The following is a 24,100-nucleotide window of genomic DNA, read 5'->3' on the forward strand; positions in this document are numbered from 1 at the left end:
AATAAAAAAAATTTTTAAAGGCAAAGTGCCTAGACACATGTGATGGAGAGTATGCCCCAAGTGTGATCTACATGCCAAGTAATCTCTCCAGCATGAATACAAAGATGGATATTTTCCAAGCAGAAGAAATGTAGCACCAACAGGTCATTCCTGGGGGAGAGAAAATTCTTACCATAGAATCCAGTCAGTCAAAAAATGAATGAAGAAACTGTGATTTTAAAATTATACAAAACTTGGCAGAAAAATCCAACTTGATAAGAGAGAAATCAAAATTTTAAAAGACCAGGAACAAAGAAGTCTTGATAAAAGAATTAGTGGTGGGTATTAGCCAATCTATTTAAACATGGAACTAAGACCAAAGGACCCAGGTAATTGTGATTTCAAAATAGAACATAAATTGTCAGTCTTGACAATTTGAAAGCAATCAAATGAGTAATGAAAATTCACAGGCGGTAGGAGAATTATAAGAATGAATATCGCTTTCTCTGAAATCATAGGAAGTCAATTGCCCCACACAAAATTGAAAGCTGGAATTTTAAAAACCAAAGCAATCCTCAACTTTGTCATCTTCTCCCCCTTAATTTCAGAGGAATATTTTAGGAACTATCACCACCTGTGATGAAGAAACAGGTGTTTGAAGTTCAACAGGCTCATTTCAGTTCATTTTCATCTGTTAAATTCAAGTAAAATTGAATTTAATAACTTTTTTATAAATATAGCATTCATTTTTATAAAAGTACTTTCATAGAGAGGTAAAATCATTTCTCTTTTTTTCCTCTGTGGATTTATATTCAGAGACATCTGTGAGGAGGAAAAAAAGGATTAGGGAAATATATATTGGGGAGTATGTATGAGGGTTACTCTAGATCAAGTGTTGGTAAACTACAGCCCACAGGTCAAATCTGACCCTAAATAAAGTTTTATTGGAACTCAGCCATGCCCGTTCATTGAGGAATTGTCTACCGCTGCTTTTGTGCTACATCAGCAGAGTTGAATCATTGCAACAGAGACCATCTGGCCTGCAAAGCGTAAAATATTTATTATCCAGCCATTTACAGAAAATGTCTACTGACCTCTGCACATAGCTGATGGGATCTGATGGGTCGGGGGAGTTTCTTGTGAGTTTTTTTACGTTCTTCTTTGTTATTTGTTGCACTGCATAAAAATTTTAATGAGTATTATAATTTGGAATAAAGCGATAAAACCACTTCATATATTTTTTTAAAAAGAGCACCCTTCATTTGTATCTCAAAGTAAAGTCTAGAGAGGTGATGAGTTTTTTGTTTGTCTGGTTTTTGGCTTATATTATTCTTGGAATGATGAAAATGCTGTAATAATGGTTGAAGGAATGAATGCACAGCTAAATGATTATGCCAAATACTGTTGTGTATACACTTCAGATGAATTGTATGTTTTATTAATATGTAACAATAAAATTGATTTGTTTAAAAAATTAATTGAAGATGAAGAAATATGAAAAAAAAGTATAAGTCTGTCATAGGTAAGGAGTTGGACTAAATGAAATTCTAACTCACCTAGTTCAGGGATTCCTTTCTTAAAAATGTCCTTTATCTTAGAGGCTGGTATTTCTGTGAAGACTCACAACAAAGCTAGCTGGTGGCTGTGGAAATGTTAGTGCCAGTTGGTCAGGTGCTGCTCTGAAGAAGGCAGTTATGTCACTGCTTTTGGCAAGCAATTTGAAAACACTATCCAAATAAGAAGATGGTAAGTGAAGGCAGAGGAGGAGAAATTTTTCTTTCTATTTAGCATTTGCCAAAATCACAACCTTCAAAAAATATCACATAGCTCATTAGAAAATTCCTCATTTACTAAAACTAAAATGGAAGAGGCCCAAGAATCATAAGAATCAGTTCTGTTCATGTGTTTAAAATCCATTTCTTAACTGCATGCTAATTTTCCCCCAAGTCTAAATAAAGGCCTTTTCTCAAAGATTCAAATGATAAAATGCTATATGTTACTAGAATAAAAAAAAAAAAAATCCATGGACCTACACAACACAAACAGTGAACCCAAAGTTAAACCATGGACTATAGTTAATAGTACAATTATAAAAATGCGCTTTCTTCAATTATTACAAATGTTGCTCACCACTTGCAAGGTGTTAACAATAGGCTGGTGTATTAGTCAGCCAAAGGGGTGCTGATGCAAAATACCAGAAACTGGTTGGCTTTTATAAAGAGTACTTACGTGGGGCAGAAGCTTACAGATACCAGGCCATAAAGCATAAGTTACTTCCCTCCCCAAAGCCGGTTGCCACGTGTTGGAGCAAGATGGCTGCCGACGGCTGTGAGGGTTCAGGCTTCTTGGGGTCTTTTCTTTCCTCACAACCAAGCTCCTCTGTTTTCTCCGCAAGGTCAGCTGTAGACTATCACATGAACGGCTCTGTCTCTCTCCCCTGGCTTCTGCCATGTGTAAGGAGCCGTCTCTACTTCTCTGTGTTCTTCTCCTGTGTGTTCACTACCTGGGCCTCAGCTCAAAACTCCAGCATCAAAAACTCCAACATCGAAACCCTGCCATCCTGTCCTTTGCCTTGCCTTTTATCTGTGTGGGGACTCAACATCCTACTGATGTGGCCCAATCAAAGCCCTAATCATAATTTAATCATGCCAGGGTACAGACCACTTTACAAACATAATCCAATATCTGTTTCTGGAATTCATAACTGTGTCAATCTGCTACCCGTGGGATATGGGAATCCTGCATTTTATGCATGATTGTTGTGTGAACATACGACTTCTCTAACTAAAAAAAAGTTATAAAATGTTACAGAGTCCACACAACCCAAAGAAGTATGGTTGGTATGCCGAAACAGAATCCGATCCATTTGTGAGACACTTGACAAGCTGACAGTTGTGAGAGGAAGGAAGCCACCCGCACTGTCCACAGTTTGGGGCCTCTGCCCTTCAGCTCTCTGCACCACCCTCTCCACAGAGCTTCCCCCCAGGAAAACCTCCCTGACAGTTTAAGCAGACAAAGCCACTCCAGCATGGAATGAATGCCCATCCCTGTTCTGAGTATCACTTCACCCGGCATAAATCATTGATTAATTACAAAGTCTCCCAAGGGCACTGAAGCATAATTCTACAGTATGAGCTATCAGCCATTGGACACAAGGAGAAAGATTGAGGTCCCTGAATTAAGGGTGTTCATGATTCAAGATGCTTTCGGCCTTAAAATAATTACGTTGATTTTACTTCCTCACTGAGTACATGTGTTTATTCTAAGAACAGTAAATCTCCCAAGTCCAATAGCAACCAGCATAAAAAGATTTTCGAGAGAAATCTTCGGCTTCCTTTCTACTAGAAAGCTACTTTCTTTTTCAAGGAACAGGAAAAATCTAATTTAAGGACTGCTTTTATTATAAATGCTAATTGGTCAACTAACTACATCTAAAAACAGCTGCAAAACATTTTTCCTCATACTTCAAGTTTCTTGTACAGTCAAAAGTTTTAAAATCAGTAAATCAATTTTGTAGGTAAAAATCAAATTATTCGGACATGTAGTATGAGTCAAAGTCTAATAAAAAGTCTATAAATTTTATCATGAATCAAAAAGATAATAGATATTTCTTCTGGAGATTTTACAATGTTTGCTCAGATTTTACCATTCTTTTCTATTTTATCGTCAGTGATTCAGATGCACAGTGAAATCTGGGATATTCTCCCACATATACATAAAATTCTCTGCCTTGTGTTGCTTCTACTACCCTATTCTACTCCCCCAAAACCCCTTCTGGAAAAAAGAAAAGCAAGCCTGACCAACATGACAATTACTCTTTTTAAGGAAGAAAGAGAGGAAACCCTTAGGCATTTTTCAAATGGCATCCCTCGAATGAGCAGTGAGGTCCAGTAAGGGAGCCTGGCCATCTACAGAGGACAGTAACTCCACCAACCCACAGATCAACTAAAGGGAAATGTTTAAAAGTAATTCCAAAACAAACAACTCATGAGTTCCAGATAGAGGTCCAACCTCATTGCTAACATCCAGCCAATCTGGGTTCCACCAATCATTTAACTAAAACACTCCCAAAGAAAAAAGAACAATTGAGAGAGTCGTTGTGGTTTCAAATTATAAGGTCTACGTAATTTGCTTCTTCACATGTCTAGGCATTTTTCAGTTTATGCTGAGCATTTTGAATGACGTGTTACAGAGACTCCGGATTTTGCTGTTCTCTAAAAAGCGTGACCCAAAAAAAATGCGAAAACATATACGTATTTTTAAGTGTGGCATTCTGTTCTGGAAAGCAGTTAAATTTCTCGCAGGACATCTGGAGCCTGTTGAGTCACAGGTTTCAGCTTTGTTAAAGCAGGTCTATTTCACACTTGCTTTCAGTCCTTTAGAATGTTCCTTATACCTAGGACATAGTTCTTCTTTCTTCTTTATGGGAGCCCAAGTAAATGTTTCCTCCACCTTAGTTGGAGCAGAACTCTAACATCTCCTGAACAAGTGTGACTTCCAAAATCACTGTTCACTTACCAGCACCCTGGAAGAGGTTCACGGCTGGATTTTGCAGTCTCTGTGCATCTGCAGCTAGGATTTGACCAACAACCTGAAGAGAACCCCACACAGATTTCTGGAGCTACTTCATTCCAGCTGCCTTCTCTCTCAACCAAATCTGCAAATTCCTGAAGACTTAGCAACCAGGACCTTTGATATTCATTTCCTCCACCCAAGTGAGACTGCCACTATCTGCTTGGGCTCCACTTCACCACAGTTTAGGAAATGCCTCAGGCCAAAAGCTAGTATGGGGAAGCGGACTTGGCCCAATGGATAGGGCGTCCACCTACAGCATGGGAGGTCCACAGTTCAAACCCCAGGCCTCCTTGACCCGTGTGGAGCTGGCCCATGTGCAGTGCTGATGAGCGCAAGGAGTGCCATGCCATGCAGGGGTGTCCCCCGCGTAGGGGAGCCCCACGCTCAAGGAGTGCGCCCCGTGAGGAGAGCCGCCCAGAGCAAAAGAAAGTGCAGCCTGCCCAGGAATGGAGCGACACACACGGAGAGTTGACACAGCAAGATGACGCAACAAAAAGAGACACAGATTCCCAGTGCCGCTGATAAGGATAGAAGTAGTCACAGAAGAACACACAGTGAATGGACACAGAAAGCAGACAACTTGGGGGCAGGGGGGGAGAGAAATAAATAAATCTTTAATAAAAAATAAATAGGCACAAAAGCTATAATTATTTTTTTTAAAAGCCAGTATGAAATTGAACCTCACTTTGTATGCTTTCCTTATCTCAAGAATCAAAATCCTACGATAGAGAAGCAGATGTGGTTCAAACAGTTGGGCATCGGCCTACCACACGGGAGGTCCCAGGTTCAGTTCCCAATGCCTCCTAAAGAAGACGAGCAAGACAGCGGGCTGACACGACAGGCTGGCACGGCAAGTTGACACAACAAGATGATGCAACGAATAGACACAAGGAAGAAACACAATGAGAGACACAACAAGCAGGGAATGGAGATGACTCAAGCAATTAGGCACCTCCCTCCCACATGAGATGGTCCTGGGTTCAGTTCCTGGTGCCTCCTAAAAAGAAGGTGAACACACAAGGAACAGATACAGAGAGCACAGAGCGAGCACAAACAATGGGGGGGGAGGAGGAAGAGGAAGAAATAAAATAAGTCTTTTTTAAAAATAACCCTATGATAGCCCCTGTCCAATGCCCAGTTGTATAGATGTTTATGCAGAAGAGTAAATCCAATGGCTGCTATTCTGTCTTGGCAGGAACTGGAAATCTTATGTATTTATTTAACACTTCAGTCGTTTTAATTACTCTAGGAATAACAAAGCCCTCTAGTGAAAGTCATCAGCAACCAGATTAAAATAAGCCCTGGACTAGGTTACGCTACCAATTCTTTCCCTGCCTAGTTGTCATATAAGCTCCCTGAGCCCCAGTTGTCTTCTCTGCAAAACAACGAGCTAAGCGACATGATCGCTAATGCCTCTCTGAGCTCTAACATAATACGCAAATTGGATTCATGAGCTGCACCGTTTCAGATAACCAAATCAGCAGTTCTCCATAAGGGCAAGGCTTGGCTGGAGCTCAGTCTGCTCCCGGGCTCCCATCTCTGCAGCAGTCCCCTCTGATGCTCCCCCGATGGCCATGGCGCAGGGCGGTCCCAGCAGGGCCATGCAGAGGCGCACAGCGTGCTGGGTGAAGCGAGACTTGGAGGCCCACCTGACCCAATTTCCACACTCATGTCCCGTGCATCCTCTCACTGCACCTCTCCGAGCCTTGGTTTCCTCGTCTGTGAAGTGGCTAAACTGATGCTGTCTCGCAGGGCTGCGCTGAGGCCTGGGGGTAACCCACTGAAGACTTAGCTTGCACTTTTGCACTTATCTTTAAAGATGTACAGCAAGTCCTTTAATGGCCTTTGAGAAATGGCAAGTCATTTATTAAGGCTTTAAATGTCTTCTCCAAAAAAAAAGGAAAACTGCAAAAAGAAAACTTGAGGGGACTGAGTGTAGCTAAGTGCGAGCACCTGCTTCACACGTCCGAGGTCCTGCATTCAATCCCTGGTACCTCCAATACATAAATCAATAAACGTCTTCCTCGCCCCCCTATCTCCACCATCCGCCTTGCACTACTGCCAGGAACACCCTCGCCACTCCCAGCTTCATGGGTGGGGAGCAATCACTGTTCTACAGCACCCTGCGTTCATCACTCCACCCTCTCCCTTAGGAAGCCAAGCAGGTAGGGGACAATCCGTGTTCAACAGTGCCCTCAAATGGCAAGAAACAGTACCTGCAGAGGGCTGACCAACACTTGAAAACGGGCGTTTGGAGAAATTCTCCTTTGGACTGTAAATGTTTTAAGAGGTTCTTGGATGATCCAGAAAGGAGCGAGGACCCCAAGAGTCTGCTAATGAACTTTAGGACAACATAGCAGGTGGACGCCTGGATGGCTGTGCTCTTGGTCAGCACATACCTATTACATGTGTGAAGATCGAAATGGGCTAAACACGGGTGAAGTGCTCAATAAACTAGCATTATGAATAAATGCGGAATGAATGAACAAGGACAAAGGTGTATTTATGATGGGGCAGGACTTCTTAGCCAAAATCCCACCCTTATGAAGCCACTACAATGTACGCTTCGTAAAGGCGGGAAGTTTAGTTGGTTTTGTTCACTGCTATATCCCCAACCTGTATAACAATGCCTAACGAGTACAGCGTCATAAATATTTGTTGAATATTGAAATAAATTGGGGGGTGGGAGACCTCCTGTGACTACAGCAAGATCCCCACCCCTTTACTGTCCAACAGATTTACCAAGAGCTTGAGGAAAGACCTTAAAGACTTGCTTATCAAATTAGGCTGAAACCAACAAGATGAAATATAAAAACATCAAATGCACAAATTCAGGATGGAAAAGGCTTGCCTTCGCAGTAGGGTAAAGGATAGGAAATCTTGAGTGGGCAACAAGGCCCATACTGGTGGCATTTGATGTGGCTGTCAAAAACACTTGCGGGGAAGCAGATGTGGCTCAAGCGATTGGGCTCCCATCTGCCTTATGGGAGGTCCCGGCTTCGGTTCCCAGGGACTCCTGGTGAAGGTGAGCTGGCCTGCATGGTAAGCTGACACAACCAGAAAAATAGACACAAAGGAAAGACAGTGAAAGACATAGCAAACCAGGAGCTGAGGTGGCTCAAGCGATTGAGTGCCTCTCTCCCACCTCAGAAGTTCCCAGGATCAGTTCCCGATACCTCCTAAAGAGAAGCCAAGCAGACACAGAAGAATGGACAGCAAATGGACACAGAGAGCAGAGAGCAAGTGCAAGCAGCAAAGGGGGGGAATAAATTTTTTAAAAAGACACTTGTGCGGGGGAGTGGATATAACTCAGGGGTTGAACACCTTTTTCCCATGTATAAGGTCCTGGGTTCAATCCCCAGTATCTCCTTAAAAATATCATGAAAAAGACAACACTCGTGCAATGGAAGGGCACACACCTCACTGGAAGGAAAAGAGGATAAGGGCAAGAGGGCTCCTTATTGCCTTGTAATGCTACATTTATCTGTAGCATCACACAGTCACGTAGAGTGGGCCCAGAGAGGAATGGATGGGGACCTTCAAAATGTGTCACTTGAGGGACAGTTAAAAAATTTTTAATAGTTATAAACTAGGGTTAGCTGTGAAGAAGAAAAGACCCATGGGGAAGCAGATGTGGCTCAAGTGATAAGGCCTCCACCTACCACATGGGAGGACCCAGAAGAGAAAGTGTGCTGTGTGCCTGCACGGCCTGCCGGTGCCCACGTGCAGAGCCGAGTGCCCCTGCGGCGAGCTGAGTGCCCGCACAACAAGCAAAGTGCCCGCATGGTGAGCCAGTGCCTGTGCCAGTGAGTCACACAGCAAGATGATGACACAACAACAGAGAGAAGGGGAGAGTCAAGGTGAAGCGCAGCAGAGACCAGGAACTGAGGTGGCGCAATGACAGGGAATCTCTCTCCCCATCAGAGGTCCCCAGGATCAAATCCTGTTGAATCCTAGAGGAGAAAGATGAGAAGAAAAGACCAAAAAAAAGAGAAATAGATACAGAAGATCATACCGCAAATGGACACAGAAAACAAAAACAGATAGGAGGAGAGGGAGGGGAAGGAAAGAAAAAAAAAAAGGAAGGGCCCATGGAGGGACATGACAGTTGTCTTCCAAATACATTAAGAGGGAAGCAGACTTGGCCCAGTGGTTAGGGCGTCCGTCTACCACATGGGAGGTCCGCGGTTCAAACCCCAGGGCCTCCTTGACCCGTGTGGAGCTGGCCCATGCGCAGTGCTGATGTACGCAAGGAGTGCCCTGCCACACAGGGGTGTCCCCCACGTAGGGGAGCCCCACGCGCAAGAAGTGCGCCCTGTAAGGAGAGCCGCCCAGCGTGAAATAAAGTGCAGCCTGCCCAAGAATGGTGCCACACACACAGAGAGCTGACACAACAAGATGACACAACAAAAAGAAACACAGATTCCTGTGCCACTGACAACAACAGAAGCGGACAAAGAAGAAGACGCAGCAAATAGACACAGAGAACAGACAAATGGGGGGTGGGGAGAAAAATAAATAAATAAATAAACAAAAAATTAAGAACTGTCCTTGGTTCTGATTACAGCAAATCTAGGGCTAAGAGAAGTGGTAAGGAAGCTTTCTAAAACTCTAGAGCTCTTTAAAAATGGAATCTGCCACCTTGGGTAATTGTACTTGGTTACCACTAAAAGAGTGAGGACAACAAGAGTTTCTATTTACTGTTTGCTGTATGCCAGCACCAGACCAGAAAATTTATGTAATCTCACAATCCTTTGAGATATGCATTTATTATCAATACAGAATTTTACACTCTGTATAAGGATTAGGCAGAATCCTTATACAGAATATAAGGTGGTTAATTGAAGGGGGGAAAAAGTTAAAGCGGTGAATCAACCACACCTGCATACCTTAAATATTTCATTTTAACTTAAAACATAAAAATTCTCTTTCATTCTCCACCCTTGATGTTGAATCACAGCCTTTCTCTGAGAGGAGATCTGCCGATGAGAGTCCACACTGTCTTTCTTCTATAAACTCTACCGTCTATTTCTTGACCATGATTTCTCAGTTTCATTTCTTTATAATAGAGCAAAACCTTAAAACCCCTTAGAAATAAATCTGAAGGGGGAAAAAAGGGCTTTTTCAGGTTTTATCATTTTCCCTGGGCATTTACAACCATCTCTTCTGCATTAACTCAAAAGTCAGTTTTTTAGCAACTTGCCTGCAATATTGTATTCAGTCATTTTGGAGAAGGTAAAAATGACTGTTTTGGTTTTATATCCATACGTCACCAATGTCTGTAGTATTTGATCAAATACTCTAGTTACAATACCGAGGAGAGCAGGCATGCATTTGGGGGAAGAGTTACTGTATGGGCCCCTCCCTATCACAGGGTGTACCTGGGGGCCCAGCTATCCCCGACAGCCTCCTCTGGGCACCCATCAGCTCACAGGCAGACAGCAGGGGGCCAGGCTGGAGAGCTGCATAAGTGAAGATGAGTTAAATGAGTGTCTACACTGCCTTTCAGTGCCAGAGTATGCTGGCTCCAACAGGTCAAGTAGTAATTCATCCAGGGTCAGGGCTTTAGTCTGCTAGGTAACAAAAATGCAATATACCAGAAATGGATCGGTTCTTACACAGGGATTTATTAGTTTATAAGCTTTCAGTTCTGAGACTGTGAAAATGTCCAAATCAAGTCTGCTTCAGGCAATGCTTTCTCCAGAAGACCAGCTGCTGGCGATCCTGGACTCCTCCTGCACATGGCAAGGCACATGGGCGTACCTGCTGGTGTCTCTCTTCTCTTCCCAGTTTTGTTGCTTTTAGCTTCTGGCTTCCTCTCTGCTTCTGTGGCTTTCTGTCTGTGCTTCTGTGGGTTTCTCTCTGTCTGTCTCACTATTCATTCCATTTTAAAAGGACTACAGTAGGGGGACTAAGACCCACCCTGGGTTATGCCCTACTGAACGAATCTAATCAAAAAGTCCCACCTACAATAGGTTAACACCCACAGGAACAGATTAACTCTAAGAATGTCATTTTCTGGGAAGCAGACTTGGCTCAACGGATAGAGCATCCGCCTACCACATGGAAGGTCCGCAGTTCAAACCCAGGACCTCCTTGACCCGTGTGGAGCTGCCCCACATGCAGTACTAATGCACACAAGGAGTGCCCTGCCATACAGGGGTGTCCCCATGTAGGGGAGCCCCATTTGCAAGGAGTGTGCCCCATAAGGAGAGCCACCCAGCATGAAAGAAAGTCCAGCCTGCCCAGGAGTGGCGCTGCACACATGGAGAGCTGATGCAGCAAGATGATGCAACAAAAAGAGACACAGATTCCCGGTGCTGCTGACAAGAATAGAAGCGGACACAGAAGAACACACAGCGAATGGACACAGAGAGCAGACAACTTGGCAGGGAGGGGGTAAGGGAAGAGAAATAAATTAAAAATGAATCTTTTAAAAAAAGAATATCATTTTCTGAGGTCCATAAAAGCCTCAAACTACTACAGTCAGAGAGCCTAAAGCAGCTTCCAGGTCTATGCTCTCTCTGCTGGCTGATCCTGGAAAAGATTAAGGAGACAATGAATCTACAACAGCCTCTCAGAGGACTCCAGTATTGGTGGGGAGAGACTGCAGAATGATCTGCAAGGTCCTGCCAACTCTGAATCTCTGAGAATCTCTACTTCACTTTTCTTCGGAGCTTTTCATTAGTTAAGACAAAAACAAGCCTAAAAAATATGCTTTATTTTAAATATCCAATCCCATCAGTGTATCTCTGCTACTGTATGTCTTATTAGGAGATATCAGAAGACTAGACTTCAAACCAAGTATAAAAAAAACATTTTTGAGATAATCCTGGAGAAATATGAATACGGACTGAGAATTAGATGATACCAAGACGTTATTGTTAGTGGCATGTGTTAGTGGCACAGAAATTATGAAGAAGATGCTCAATAGAGAAGAGAAAGAACTAGATGTTAGATGTGGATGAAAATATTTCAGCAAAGAAAAAGACAAAAAGGAAAGACAGCTACTGCAAAATCTTAATAATGGTTGACTCTAGGTGTTGGATAAATAAGGGTTCATACTAATTGTGTTAGTCAGCCAAAGGGGTGCTGATGCAAAGTATCAAAAATCTGTTGGCTTTTATAAAGGTATTTATTTGGGGTAGAAGTTTGCCGTCACCAGGTCATAACGTGGAAGTTACTTCCCTCACCAAAGTCTGTTGCCACATGTTGGAACAAGATGGCTGCCAATATATGCAAGGGTTCATCCTTCCTCTTCCTCTTAGAGTGCATGGTCTCAGCTTCTTCTGATCTCAGCTGTAGGCTGGCATAAGGTTTGCCTCTCTTCCCAGGGTTTGTCTCTTTTTGGGCTCAGCTCTGTTCTCTCCACAAGGCCACCTGTAAACTACCAGGCAAATGTCTTGGCTCTCTCCCTGGGGCTCCAGCATCAAAACTAAACTCTCTGTGTTCCCCTTTTCCATGTATTTACTTCCCTGTCTTTGATTGAGCATCCATTTCTATAGCCCACATAGGGGGGTGGGGCAGGGACTCAAACCAAGTTGCCCTAATGATGTGGTCAAATAAAAGCCCTAATCTTAATTTAATATAGTAATAGTGAAACCCCTGAATCTAATATGCCCAGAGGAACAGATCAGTTTACAAACACAATCCAATATCTATTTTTGCTTTTTGCTTTTTGTTTTTGTTTTTCTGAAAGATTTATTTTTTTATTTATTTCTCTCTCCTTCCCCCCCAACCTCCCCCATTGCCTGCTCTCTGTGTCCATTCACTGCGTGTTCTTCTGTGACTGCTTCTATCCTTATCTGCGGCATCGGGAATTTGTGTTTCTTTTTGTTGCATCATCTTGTTGTATCAGCTCTCTGTGTGCGCGGTGCCACTCCTGGGCAGGCTGCACCTTCTTTCGCACTGGGCGGCTCTCCTTACGGGACGCACTACCTGTGCATGGGGCTCCCCCGCATGGGGGACACCCCTGCATATCAGGGCACTCCTTGCGTGCATCAGCACTGCGTGTGGGCCCGCTCCACATGGGTCAAGGAGGCCCGGGGTTTGAATCACGGACCTCCCATGTGGTAGACGGACGCCCTAACCACTGGGCCAAGTCCCCTTCCCCCAATATCTATTTTTGGAATTCATAAACAATACCAAACTACCACACTAATCTCTTCACTTGTGTATATATTTGCATTTTTTACTTTTTAAAAAAAGGAATTTGAAAGCTAAATCCACAGTGTGCCATGGTTCTGAGGTGAAGCACCCACAGCCCACCTGTGTGCTCACCTCCACCTGGACTGGAGGAGGGTCAGGCCTGCTGTGCGTTGAATCATGTCTCCCCAAAAACGTGCTCAAGTCCTAACCCCTGCCCTGTGGATGTGAACTCATTTGTAAACAAATCTTTGAAGACGTTATTAGTTAAGGTGAGGTCAAATGCAATGTGACTGGAGTCCTTATAAGCAGAGGAAATTTGGATACGGGAGTAGCAAACAGGTGCAAGGAAAGATGGCCACTTGCTGGAGGCAGAGACTGACCCACGAATTGCCAGCAAGCCACCACCAGAATACCACAGGCTTCCAGTAAAGCGTGATCCTGTCGACACCTTGATTTTGAAATTCTAGTTCCCAAACCTGTGAAACAATAAAATCCTGTGGTTTAAGGAGAGCAGTTGGTGGTATTTGTTATAGCAGCTCTGGCAAACTAAGACACACCTCAAGAAGGTCCAGCAGCCCCTTGAGGAAATGAATGTAGACAACGCTCAGCAGATAAATGGAGCCAATGCCACAAGGTTTTCACTTCCACAGTCGCACCATCTCTCACTGGAAGGAACCCAGAAACGTACCTCGAGCCCTTGGAGCCCTGGCCTCGTCAGGTTCTGCCGGGGAGTTTATTAAGCATGCAGACTCCCCAGCTCTACCACAGACCTACAGGACAGACTGAGCAGAGGCAGGGCCCTGGAATCTGCATGTTTAATTCATTTCCCCAGTGGCTCTGGGGCAACTCTGAACCAGGAGCCATGGAATCTCTGAAGTGGATCGACACTCCAATTTCACAAAAGAGGAAATTGGCCCAGGAGGGCCCTGTACCCTGCCCAAGGAGCCCAAACAGAGCCCTTGGGACTAAGTGCCAGCTTCCCTGTGGCTTCCTTCTCCCTTGCTCCCCCCAGCCTTGCCCTCTGGCAAGTGTTTGTGAGCTTGGAGCTGCCCGCCCCAGGAGACAGCTCAGAAAGGACCAGTCCTGGAGGCTGCCGCTGATATACATGAAAGACTAAAACCATGCTCCCTGGCAAAGCAAGGCACTTCCCAGGTTTTAAAACTTCTTAGGATCTGGGGGACTCAGGTCTTTTGGGGCAGTTTGCCGCGTTCCATACGACCACCTCTTTGCCCCTCAAATCATCCCAGCCTTTCTCCTCGGGATTCAGCCTCCTGACCCTGACCACCTGCCCAGGCGCAAGGGGCTCCTTTGGAAGGGGGTGTTCCAATAGGAAAGAAAACAGGGAGGAAACAGAGGGTATCTGTTACAGCCATTATTTTTCGCTCAGCATCCTATTTTGCATCTTCCCTTGAAGCCTATAAATTGAATCTTCAGGCAGCAGCCCAAAAATCCAGAGCCGGGCGTTCATCAAAACAGGGCGGGTGCCTTGAACCGATCGAAGTGAAACACTGCCACCCCGTGGCTGCAATGGGTCGTCGCAGGCTGCCGCCCCTTTCCCAGCACCTGCCTCCAGGAGGGTGTGACGGAGACGGCCTGACAAAGCCGGTGAGACGCAAGCAGCCCTTCCCCTCTTTTTCATAAAAAAAAAATTTTCCAGTAGAAATGCATGCAGAAGGTCCAAAGGCTCTCCAAAGAAGGTCAAAACCCCTAGTCCCCGAGGCAATAACCGTGAACGGTCTCTTGCATCCTTTCAGAGGTATCCTATGCAGAGACACAATCATTTGTGTGTTGTCTTTACACAAATGGTGGCATCTTCGCCTGTTGTGTTCACTGCTGACTCCCTGGCACATGGCAGATAATAAATATAATCCATAAACACCTGTTCTGAACCTTGATTTTTTTTCACTTACTGTTACCTCACTCACAATATTTTCCCTTATAATTGACAGAATCCCATCTCTCAAGAGCACAGCAGGAAAATCAGAATGATGAGGCCTAATCCATAAACCAGGATAAGGTCAGTCTAGAATTACCATACCCAAGGGTGAGGTTTCGTCTAGAGAAACCATAATCAGGGTGGGACCTCTCTAGTCAGCTTCAGTAATTTCAGGTATTAACCTTTTGCTATTTTATAATAAAAGGCATCTATATAATGATTTAGTAATCATAATTATTTGTCCATTCTCAACCCTCGGTTATACTTCTGATGGCAAAACTGTGATGCCCCTGGGATGGGTGGCCCAGAGAACAAGCAGAATCTCTTCTGGGAGCTCTTTACAGTAGGATTAAATTTAAAAGTATGCCATGTATACTAATGAATCTATAATGCCATTTTTTAAAAAAGAGAAAAAAAGCAAGGAATCCCCAGTATGGGAGACTGGTGCTGCCTTCATTTTAACCTCACTTTCCAGCGTGCATTAACTGTGTACATTTTGTTATGCGTGTTCTTATTTCGCTGAAACCATCTGTGCCTCATATTGAACTGCTCTTAACATAATGGTAACCTGAAGATTGTCAGGCAAAATATTTACAATTACATTTCATGAGGAAAGGAACCCAAATGTGAGCTGCTGTCTTTTTTAATTGACAGGTTACATAATTCATCAGGTGTGTTGCCAGTTGTAACTTTCGTGTTTGTTTTGTAATGGATCATTTTGAAATCAACCAAAGAATTATCCTTTTGTTTTTAATGATGTGTGAATGGAAGTAATGCTAGTTAACAGGCTTGGATTTTTAAAAAGTCAATAACATAATTGTTTTAGAAGAACTGAAAATGGAAAAGCTAGAACAAGTTTTACGGGAAGGAATCTAGCATCATGGGACATTAGGGCTAGTGTCTGAGAGATGAAGCTCTAACACTACACCCTTATTTTATAAGGTGGGGAAACTGAGGCCCAGGAAGCCCAGGGAGCTAAAGCGGCTTTCCACTCATATTTCTGCTCCACCACTCACTCTGTCCTGGGGTTAGTGGCTGAGAGTCCGAGCTCTCTGAGCTCTCATTCTTACTCTGTACTTACATACTGTAAAATTCTCAACATCATCTCTTCTTTCTAAGTCTGTTTCCTCATCAGTAAAATGGAAAGTTTCGACAATAGGACATCTATGATGCAACCATTTTCCCAGAAAAAACCCTCCCATACCCATAAAACTACACATTAAATATGCATGGGTCAGCACGCCCCTATTTGCATCACTTTAAAACAGAAACTAGCCACACCCGCCCTTGCTCCTTCCCGGCAGGGGCGTGTCTCCGCAGGGGGCTGCGGGTGCGGGGCGTCCTGTGCACAGCCCTGCCCCGCCGGCTCCCCCTCCCCAGCGGGTTCGGCCTCCTGGTGAGGAGCAAGGCTCTCTGCACCCGACTGAGTCATCTCTGCCGAGGAATTTGCTTGGGAGTGATTTGAAAGTGCATTCAGCAGCCCCTGCAGTCGAGTAGAGGGAAGAACCCATCAGGGAACCGCAGCTGCCTCCGTGAGCGAGGAGCTCAGGCAGAGCCCGGCGTCTTCCCGAATCTCACAGAGGGACCCCGAGGGGCAGGGGCCACTCGGACGCCACCTGCGCCGCGGCCGGCGTCGTCTCTTCAGTGAAGACAGCCAAAGAGATGGGGCAGAATTGAGCCTCTACAGAAGCAGGTCCAGCTGTCCTGCCGGCGCCTGGCAGCGCAGGACCTGGCGGGAGTGTGGTCCTTGACCTTCCTGGGGTGGGGGCGCGGGCGGGGGTGCGGGTGTTACCATCTTCCTGGCCTGCTGCTTAAGGAACCTAGAGCAACTCTGAGAGCCGCTGTCCTCTGCTTGTGAGATGACTTTCCTCCCAGGCTCCACCCCCCACTTCCTCCCAGGCTCCACCCCCCACTTCCTCCCAGGCTCCACCCCCCACTTCCTCCCAGGCTCCACCCCCCACTTCCTCCCAGGCTCCACCCCCCACTTCCTCCCAGGCTCCACCCCCCACTTCCTCCCAGGCTCCACCCCCCACTTCCTCCCAGGCTCCACCCCTCCACTTCCTCCCAGGCTCCACCCTCCACTTCCTCCCCGGCTCCACCCCCCACTTCCTCCTAGGTTCCACCCCCCACTTCCTCCCGGGCTCCACCCCTCCACTTCCTCCCGGGTTCCACCCCCACTTCCTCCCCAGCTCCACCCTCCACTTCCTCCCCAGCTCCACCCCCACTTCCTCCCAGGCTCCACCCCCCACTTCCTCCCAGGCTCCACCCCTCCACTTCCTCCCAGGTTCCACCCTCCACTTCCTCCCCGGCTCCACCCCCACTTCCTCCCAGGCTCCACCCCCCACTTCCTCCCAGGCTCCACCCCCCACTTCCTCCTAGGTTCCACCCCCCACTTCCTCCCAGGCTCCACCCCTCCACTTCCTCCCGGGTTCCACCCTCCACTTCCTCCCAGGCTCCACCCCCCACTTCCTCCCAGGCTCCACCCCCCACTTCCTCCCAGGCTCCACCCTCCACTTCCTCCCCGGCTCCACCCCCCACTTCCTCCTAGGTTCCACCCCCCACTTCCTCCCGGGCTCCACCCCTCCACTTCCTCCCGTGTTCCACCCTCCACTTCCTCCCAGGCTCCACCCCCCACTTCCTCCCAGGCTCCACCCCCCACTTCCTCCCAGGTCCCACCCCCCACTTCCTCCTAGGTCCCACCCCCCACTTCCTCCCGGGCTCCACCCCTCCACTTCCTCCCGGGTTCCACCCTCCACTTCCTCCCCGGCTCCACCCTCCACTTCCTCCCAGGCTCCACCCCCCACTTCCTCCCAGGCTCCACCCCCCACTTCCTCCCAGGCTCCACCCCCCACTTCCTCCCGGGCTCCACCCCCCACTTCCTCCCAGGCTCCACCCTCCACTTCCTCCCCGGCTCCACCCCCACTTCCTCCCAGGCTCCACCCCCCACTTCCTCCCAGGCTCCACCCCCCACTTCCTCCTAGGTTCCACCCCCCACTTCCTCCCGGGCTCCACCCCTCCACTTCCTCCCGGGTTCCACCCTCCACTTCCTCCCAGGCTCCACCCCCCACTTCCTCCCAGGCTCCACCCCCCACTTCCTCCCAGGCTCCACCCCCCACTTCCTCCCAGGTTCCACCCCCCACTTCCTCCCGGGCTCCACCCCTCCACTTCCTCCCGGGTTCCACCCTCCACTTCCTCCCCAGCTCCACCCTCCACTTCCTCCCCAGCTCCACCCCCACTTCCTCCCAGGCTCCACCCCCCACTTCCTCCCAGGCTCCACCCCCCACTTCCTCCTAGGTTCCACCCCCCACTTCCTCCCAGGCTCCACCCCCCACTTCCTCCCAGGCTCCACCCCCTACTTCCTCCCGGATTCTACCCCCCACTTCCTCCCAGGCTCCACCCCCCACTTCCTCCCAGGCTCCACGCCCTCCGCTTCCTCCTAGGTTCCACCCTCCACTTCCTCCCGGGCTCCACCCCCCACTTCCTCCCGGGCTCCACCCCTCCACTTCCTCCCCGGCTCCACCCCCCACTTCCTCCCAGGTTCTACCCCCCCACACTTCCTCCCAGGTCCACACCCCACTTCTTCCCAGGTCCCACCCCCACTTCCTCACAGATTCCACCACCCTAACCTCCACCCCTCAGGATCTCTGCTTGAATACACTCACCATTGACCATGGAGAAAAGTACATTTTACTCTGAAGTTGTGTAGGAACAACTCACAGAGACCTCTTTATCCTTACTTGCTCTCCTTCTGAACAGGGAAATCTGGGATCTGGGATCTGGGCTGGTAGTGCCTAAACATGGACCAGGGCTCCTAGGGGCTAAGAAGCTGTTCTGTAGAGCATTTTAATCCATAGACAGCCAGGGTGTCGTCTTTAGAGAGAATTTGTCATTGAGTTAGAGCAGGTGCATTGGTTAGCATGGGCTAGTGTACTGCAACAAAGACAAAAGGTTTAGTGGTCTAGGACAGCAGAAGGTCACTTCTCACTCACATGGTTCTCCAAGGTGGGAGTTTCCCATCAGGGGCAGCAATGCTCCAACAGGGATTCAGGGACCCAGGCCCCTCCGTCTCCTAGGACTTCAACATTTTCGTTCCCATTACAAATGATGGAAAAGATAAGAAATGGGGGGGGGGGAACGTCTGCCTCTTAAAAGCTGAGTTCCATAAATGGAACTCCATGTCTTGGCTAAGTCTCATTTCCGCTGGGAGGTAGAGTCGGGCAGTGAACTCAGGATGAGAAGGGGAGTCCCTAGGAAATAGTGGTAGATGCTGCTGCAAGAGTATGATATTTTTAAAGATGCTGTTGAGATAAATAAAACACAAGTTCATTAAAAAGCCTGGCTGAGCTCAAGGTGGCTTTTTGTCACTGGGGATTTTATTAATCAATGGACACAGCAAATCGACTCCTGTGGCCAGTTTAAAATGTTTCTGGATTTGAAAATGTCTCCTGCAGTCCCCAAGCTCCAGACCCCACCTCAAGCCTCACCCTCAATCCCACCCCCACCCCTGACAGGAAGGCTCTAGCTCTCCCTGTTCATGGACCCCCACAGCACCTAGGAGACTCATACCAGCTGCTCTTCAGCCACCAGTGCTCCACACCATCAGCAGTCTCCTCGGCACAAGGCTGATCTGTCCTGAAGACACGCGTGACCCCTGGGCTTCCGTGGACTCATACTAGGTGAGAGAGGCTTGGAGGCTACAGGCTGGACGTCTGGACTTCCTGCCCTCACCAGAAGGTGGGGCCAAGCACCAGGCACCTAGTAGGTGTTCAAGAAAGCGCACAGCTGCTTGTGTGTCCTTGATTCTTGGATGGGTTCCTGCTCCAGCTGAATGGGCATGGAGCACCTGCTGTAGTGGCTCTCAGCAGACGTCCACTGAGTTCTAAGTGATACAATGCCAAGGCAGACTTTTCACTAAGCACCTACTATGTGCCATCCTCAGACTTTCTCCTAGCCACTTCATGTGCATTATCTGCAATCCTTGCATCATCTTCAAGATATGCATGTACCCATTCCACAGACGAGGAAATGGAAACTCCAATTAGGTATCGTGCCCAAGTTTATACAGTTCGTAAGGAGTGGTGTCTGAATTTGAACCCAGTTCTCTCTCCATAACAATAACAAAATTCAACCTAATAAAAGGTTATTTGGAAAAGCAACACAGTAATGTTTATAGCAATTTTGTTCATAACTGCCCCTAATTGGAAGCAATGAATATATCCTTCAACTGGGGCATGGATACACGAACTGGGACACCTGCATACAGTAGAATATCCTTCAGCCATAAACAGGAATGAGCTATCAAGCCATGAAAAGAAAGGAAGGGCCGTTAAAGCATATTGCTCAGTGACAAAAGCCAGGCTGAGGCGGCAGACTTGGCCCAGTGGTTAGGGCGTCCGCCTACCACGTGGGAGGTCCGTGGTTCAAACCCCGGGCCTCCTTGACCCGTGTGGAGCTGGCCCATGCGCAGTGCTGATGCGCACAAGGAGTGCCGTGCCACGCAAGGGTGTTCCCGCGTAGGGGAGCCCCACGCGCAAGGAGTGCGCCCCGTAAGGAGAGACGCCCAGCGTGAAAGAAAGTGAAGCCTGCCCAGGAATGGCGCTGCACACACGGAGAGCTGACACAGCAAGATGACACAACAAAAAGAAACACAGATTCCCGTGCCGCTGACAACAAAGAAGACGCAGCAAATAGATACAGAGAACAGATAACTGGGGTGGGCAGGGGAGGGGAGAGAAATAACTAAATAAATCTTTTAAAAAAAGAGCCAGGCTGAAAAGGCTACACACTGGATGATTCCAACTATGACATCCTGGAAAGAACAAAACTGTAGAAATGTTTTAAAAAAGATGCCCATTAAGTTCTAAGCCCCCTCTCAATGAGAAGCAGAGTGGGCATCACCATCGCAAAATCCTCAAGATTGAGGAATGAACAAACACAAGGGGGGAATGCAACTATGGGCCAAAGTTGACTTATTAGAATTGTAATAACAGAAGAACTTGTAACCTCGGTATAAAGATAGTGGTTACCAGAGGGGAGAGGGAGGGAAGACTAGGGGGAACACAGGGCATTTTTAGGGCATTGGAATTGTTCTGAATGATTTTGCAATGATAGATACAGGCCATTATGCATTCTGTCAAAACCTATACAATTGTGCGGTGCAAAGCGTAAACCATAATGTAAACTATCTGCCTCAGCTTTGATATCTGTTCATCAGTTGTAACAAATGTACCACACTAATGAAAGACGTTATTAATAGGGGAAATGTGAGATGGGGAGGGGATGAGGTATATGGGAATCTCCTTTATAGTTTTTTAATTCTATTTTTTCCCAAAGATTTATTTATTTTACTTCGTTTTTATTTATTCCCCCCACCCCTTGCTTGCGCTCGCTGTCTGCTGTCAGCTCTCCGCAGCAGCACGGGCCATCAGCTCCCAGCGGCTGCACAGGCCAGCTTGCCTTCACCAGGGGGCCCTGGGAATCACGCCCGGGGCCTCCCATATGGTAGACGGGAGCCCAATCACCTGAGCCACAGCTGCTTCTCCCTATGTTTTTTATGTAACTTTTCTGTAACCTAAACTACTTTAAAATAAAGCTTTTTAAAAAAGAGAACTATATATATCAGTGGTTGTCCGAAGTTCAGTTGGAGGAATGCCTTAGTGGAACATGGGGCATTTCTAGGGCAGTGAAATAATTCCACATGATATTGCAATGGTGGATACATACTATCAGGCAATTGTCAAAACCCACAGCTGTACAACGCAGGGTAAACCCTACTACAGACTATGGGCTTTAGTTAATAATATTGTATCAAAAGTGGTTCATCAGCGTGACAAAGGTACCACACCAAGGCAAGATGTTAAGAATAGGGAGGGGAGGGGTACTTTCTGTACTTTCTGCAACCCTAAAACTACTCTAAAAATAATGTTTATTACCTTAAAAATAAAAAAGAGGATCTGTGGACAACAGACCCAGGCAAGACGAAAGAGGACGGGGCGGGAGAAGGGACTTAGGGGCTCCGGGGGCCTGGAAGTCGCCGCACCTGGCAGCTCTTCAGGCAGGATGACGTCCGCTTTCCCTCTGCCTCGGAGGATGGAGTCCTGCCCCACGGAGGGCCGGGGCGACCACAGTCACCAGCCCGGGGAAGGAGGGGAGCCCCCGTGCCTGCCCAAAGCTGAGAACGCTCCAAGTGTTTGCAGAAATCGAGCCCCCGTTCTCACCTGCCCTATTGAGAGGAGTTTGGCGCCTCCAAATCTGAGGCTCGGCATGAAGTGTGGAGAGCCAGACAGAGGGAGGAGGCGACTCCGTCTGGCCGGCCACTCCCTGCCTCGATCAGAATTCCCGTCTCTGCCCTGCATCCCACGTACTCTGGAAAACACAGGCAGTCTCTCCTCCCTGCCACGGATCCAAGCTGCAGATGCCATGTGACCAGTTCTCCCCGGGCCTGTTCTTGTCTAACAAGTGACACTGCCGCGTGCGTCACCAAGGAGCCAGGGGAACTGGGCCCCAGAACTGGTTGTGCCACTCAGTCATCTGCAGCAAGCCAGCTGGCCTCCCCGAGCCCCGGGTCCTCCTCTGGAGAGGGAGAGGAATATCATTTGTCCTGCCTACTTCACAGGGTCACTGGGAGAACAGTCAGCATGTCATAGGGTAGGGCCCCTAGAAATGTGTCTGTTCATTATTACCATGATTAATAATGTCCTCATCATCTCTGCTGGCCTGGCAGCCTTGCTGGAGTCTATTGCCTGTCAGCGTAAACTCTTTTCCTGGCAGGAGCACTGGCCAGAGAGCATCCTTTAAAAGGCCCGTTGCCACAGGTGGGACTGAAATTCTTCTAAAGAAAGCACGTGGCATCCGTGGCTCTTTCTCCCTTGCAGGTGCTGCGTCCTTTCTCCATCATTTTTAGGAGTTATAATGATAATATTATAAATGTTAGCCTATTAAATATTTGTTGATGGGGGAGGCTGTGCTCACCTCCGAGAAGGGCAGAAAAGGGGAGTGAGTGAGGGTGGAGGCCTCTTTTCTATGACCGAAGCAGGTCGCCTTCATGCCCCAGCTTACACACCAGACTCAGCCAAAGGAAAGCCCTGCGGGAAATTGAGTGACCCTCCTTAAAAAGGCGTTTCGCTTTCTGCTATTTTTAAAACATGCTCTGCCCCAAGAGGTTTACCGTACTAATTCTTCCAGATGCTTAGAACTCTCCATGAGAAGAGTTCTGGTCATACCTTTCTTCAGTGCCTTCAAGTGGCCTCAGGTGCCCTTGTTGAAGGGAAGGGGGTCACTCGAATCTCACTCTGTTCATGCAAGGGTCGGGGAGTCTCTCTTCCAACTAGTCCCCTTAACTTGAATGCCACGACTTTCACCAATGAGAATCCATTGCCTTCAGCCATTATGCCGATTAACAAGCCACCAAATTCAGCCATGAAAGCCCCTTTCTGACATTCTTTATGTAATCAGCAGTACATCTGGTGAAAATTGAGTGACTCCAAGACAGAACCTGGAATGACTACCTGGCTAACCTGTGCATGGAATGTCTCTGGGTTCTCTAGAGAGGTCAGATGTAAGGTCCCAACTCTCACCCTGCACTGCCAAGATGGGTGGAAGGGGGTAGTATTTGTGTTTGTAATTTCTTTAAAATACTTTAGCATGGAAAATGTGGCCTGAATGTATTAGTCTAAGCTATACTCTATTCAAGGAGCAGTTAGGATTTGTAGTCCTAATCAGGAATATATTCCAAGGAGGTCAGGCCAGCTTTCAATCAAAAAGATCATACTTTAGACTTCAGGTCAACCAAGACCGTGGCCTAACACTCTCCAGAAGGTTGTCTCCAGAGCCATCTTCCACAGAACCCCAGAAAACAGTTAAAAGGTTGTTTTAACTAAGGAAGTGCTGAATCCAGAAGACAGAGCTTTAAAAATCTGCTAGAGGAATTGTCCTGAATGACACTGCAATGACAGATCCAGGACATTATGTATCTTGCCATAACTTATGTAACATTTATATAACCTAAGTATCTTTTTTAAAAAATTAAAAAGCATATTAAAAAAAAAAACAGAGGGGAGTGGATGTAGCTCAAGTAGTTGAGCACCTGCTTCCCACGTATGAGGTCCTGCCTTCAATCCCACGAACCTTCTGAAAAATAAAAACAGTAAGAAAAGCTTGTGTGGTCTCTCTTCCAATTCTTTCCCTGCCCCATGTGGAGTCAGGTTGTACTCCCACTGTGGGTCCTTGGTCTTGTTTGGAAGGGAGTAGAGTAACCCCTGTGTGCAAACTGCAGTACCTCTATGTCTGTGCCTGTTTATCTGGTGGCAGCCTGAAAGACTGAACCAAGAAACCTGTCTCTTGCTGACCCTTTCAGAACTTGTCCTGTAGGCAGAGCAGCTTGCAGACAGCCAAAGCAGTGTCAAAGAGGCCGGAGGCAAAGTGTTACCTGCTATAAGTTATCTAATAGAGCACCCAAGAGGG

Source organism: Dasypus novemcinctus, chromosome 8, assembly GCF_030445035.2.
Source record: "Dasypus novemcinctus isolate mDasNov1 chromosome 8, mDasNov1.1.hap2, whole genome shotgun sequence".
Lineage (NCBI taxonomy): Eukaryota > Metazoa > Chordata > Mammalia > Cingulata > Dasypodidae > Dasypus > Dasypus novemcinctus.